The sequence below is a fragment of the Nannobrachium achirus genome (assembly GCF_963921795.1).
Source record: "Nannobrachium achirus genome assembly, chromosome: 7".
In the NCBI taxonomy this organism is placed as follows: Eukaryota; Metazoa; Chordata; class Actinopteri; order Myctophiformes; family Myctophidae; genus Nannobrachium; species Nannobrachium achirus.
The window spans coordinates 18,003,541-18,007,403 of NC_137816.1; positions in this window are offsets into that span (position 1 = coordinate 18,003,541).

Genomic DNA, 3,863 nt, shown 5'->3' on the forward strand with positions numbered 1-3,863 from the left:
AATGGCATTGTAATACTAAACAATAGAATCCAATGGTGGTGTTTAGGTGGTAGGGGGAGCTAAAATAAAATAATTTAAACCTTTTTTTGGATAAAATACAAACGTTGTAATATTACAACCGTGGGCCTTAGAGGGTTAAGCACTTTCAACCTGGCAGGCCTGGTTTGGACAGGTCGTTTTAGGCAAAAAGTTTCAAAATGAGATATATTGGCTATTTCTGGAGGGGGAAAAATAGAGTTTAAGACTTTAAGTGGTTCATTATAAAAGAATGTTGCACAAAGAGAGAGGGAGTTAGAAAGCTCATGTGAGAGAGACAGAAGTTGGTTGCAGAGACAGAGAGACATTTCATTGCTTCCTTCAGTTCCAGCTCCCTGAAGTCTGTGTTTGAAGAATTAGAGGCTCTGTTTTGAAACTGTAACCGGCTTCAGTCCTCATTTTCAACTCAAAACACACTGATGCGTCCAATGTTAAGTGTGTCTAGAAGAATTCTGTAATGATTTTATTTATTATTATTTGTATTTCATAATTTTGCCCATTAAATGGGCAAAATGTTTAGTTCATCAATCCAGGAAAGCTGATCTTGGAGAAATGTGTTCAGTGGACAAATTCCATTTGATTCAGACAAGGCTGATCAATAGACCAGTAACTCTCACTCTGCATCTAGACTGGCAATGGCAAAACAGACTGACAGGAAGGCATGCATTTAATTGACCAATACAGTGCCAGGTAGAAAGCATACACGTCACAAGACCGATGAATAGATCAAGAAACACCACTCATTTGATATCTACAGTAGATTAATAATAGAAGAGCTGATAGCATAACAACTGGAATGGAAGAAAAACAACAACATTGGGGATCAGTAGAGAAACACAGGCAATCCGCTATCCAGAAAGACAGAAATAAAGAAAGACACAGATCAGGTTAGTTGAGACTCAAATCACTACCAACTAGAAGCAGTGCTCTTCCGAGCACAGGTCTCCACCAGGCCACACAAATCAGCCTGTTATAGCGCCACCATGAGGCTGATTTAAAAAATGTGGGGCAGAGGTTCTGAATTAGCATCCAGGGAGTGTGTGTGCTCAGTTTGGCAGCGATCGGGCCAACGGCGCCGGAGATTAGCTGGTAACAACCAGGCCACACAAATCGGCCTGTTATAGCGCCACCATGAGGCTGATTTGAAAAATGTGGGGCAGAGGTTCTAGATTGGCATCCAGGGAGTGTGTGTGCTCAGTTTGGCAGCGATCGGGCCAACGGTGACTGAGATTAGCTGCTCACAAACTGCGAGGACGCACGCACGCACGGACGGACGGACGCACGCACGGACGGACGCACGGACGGACGAAGGGGAAAACATACTCTCCCCCATGCCTTCGGCTGGTGGAGACAATGAGCCAAGTCAGAGAAACATTCAGACATGTATTATGAGTAAATCATTGGCATAGGCTGAGAGCACAGGAAGTGGACTGCTCTGCAGAAAGCGTGTCATATGATCCCTGGTCAGCACTGAGCGATTAGTGAGCCAGAGAGCATGAGGGAGCCCAGAGACAGACTCACACATGGAGAGAGAGGAGAAGATAAGGACGGACAATGCTAGAGCTCCTGTATTGCGCCACATTTTAAACCCAACCTGTAATGGATCTGACACTGTAGATACGTGCATCCCATAATTTATGAATCACAGTATGCCGGAGAATGCCATATCAGTAGTGGAAACGGATTACAGTAGGCTTCTCTGACCAACAGGTAAAATCTGTAAATATTTTGAGAATTGTACTGTTAACTGTTAACAAGGGAATAGAATCACCTCAAACCACCCAATGGGGCTAAGTGATGTTTCATGCATGTCTCTGGGATTCCTAAATGATATGACCAGTTGAGTTACATTGCCTAGTAGGTGGACATTTTGAAAATGATTTATAATCAGATGAAGCTGATTATTATTATTATTAAACAATTGTTCTATAAGCATACAGTACATGATCTTTGTCCATAATATAGACTATCTTCTTTGTAGCAACTCGCTTATTAGACTTTACTTACAAAGATGCTACAAAGATGACATTGGGTTGTTTCTGTACTGTACATGTGTCCCTCAATATACAGTATTTTAGGTAATCAAACATATATGTATTTGCAAATAAATCAAAACATAAAAGGTTATAGTGTTTGCTAAGAAAATAGGTGTCAAAGTCTCACTGTATCTGACTCTCTCTACATCTACTTTTGAAGGTCCCATCCATCTCCATTTGCCCCCATTCTCCCAGAAGACACATGAAAAGAGACTAGATGGGTCCAGTTCACTTTGACAACCTATATTCATTCCTCTAATCCTCCCAGAGACCAGACACCCCAGATAAAAGTGGACTACACCAGAGGAGAACTGTTCAAACCAGTTTAGGCCTGGAGTGTGGATCAGCTCATCTCATCACCATTCTCTGCCTTGATTCCTGACTGAGTCACACCAGACTGTGTAGGGCCCCACTTCACCTGCTCTGCACGCCATCATTCACCATGTACTCTCCGCAGAGCCTTCACAGATGGGGCATCACTCACAGCGAGAGCATGGAGCGTCTTGCATACAGTCAAGGTGGGTCGCTCATTTCTATTAAATGGACAGACATGTGTAGTGATGCGCGGAAACAGGGATTGAACCCGGGACTCTCACTCGCCAGTCCAATGCACAACCAGTCGTGTTAATTGGGCTGAGCCCGATTAGCAGGGCTGTTGTCGCTGGTTCATGGCTGGTACTAACTGTGGGGGCTACAATCACCCCCCTGATCTTTGGAGCGTGCCCTCGCGCTTCACACTTCATGCCGCGGACCACCACACACAACGTGCACTTGTCCCTCACGCGAGGATATCACGCTCCTCATCCTGCCGACAACGCCAGATTGTAGTGATGCGCGGAAGCAGGGATTGAACCCGGGACTCCCACTCGCCAGTCCAACACACAACCAGTCGCATTGGACTGGCGAGTGGGAGTCCCGGGTTCAATCCCCGCTTCCGTGCATCACTACACATGCATGGCCTTGCGTGTGGGTGGTGGTGGGTGTGAATAGCATGACAAAATGTCCTGACCTCAGCAAAGAACCCATGTTCTTGGCATACCTACCCAATGTTGTAAAGTAACTACCGTAAGTACATTTACTGTGCTTAAGTACATTTTTGAGGTATTTGTATTTTGCTGGAGTATTTCCAATTTTTACTTCTACTCCACTACATCTCAGATCCAAACATTGTACTTCTACTCCACTACATTTATTTGAAAACTTTATTTCGTTTTTTCTTTTCTTTTTAGATTTTATAACAAAACATTAACCACTGTGTTGCGATGTGACGCATTGTGAGGTAGTAGATCTGTTATTTTCAAAAACGTTTTATACATTTGAAAACTTGAAATGGGACATTCTGTAATGAGTACTTTCACTTTTGGTACTTTAAGTAGCCTACAATTTGATGCCAATACTTTTTTTTTTTTTTTTTTTTACTAAAGTACATTTTATATTCCGAACTTTTACTTCTAGCAGAGTATTTCTACATTGCAGTATTGATACTTTTTTACTTTTAGTAAGTACTTTTTCCACCACTTTGCCCACCCAACCCATTGATTATCGCTCCTCGCTGTTTAGTTTTGACATTGAACACTAGAGGGCGGCACAGCGCCGCATCTCGTCACAAAAAGCATTACGTAGTGCTTTGTGTGTCTTGTGAGCCTTTAGACACCGCCCCTCCATAGGGTGGGATCAGGATGAGGAGGTATGCTGTTGGAGAAATCATTCGTTGTAAACAAATCTCCATACCACGTCTGGCACTAGTATGCATGCCGAACATTAATTTCAAAATCAATGTAGCTACATAGG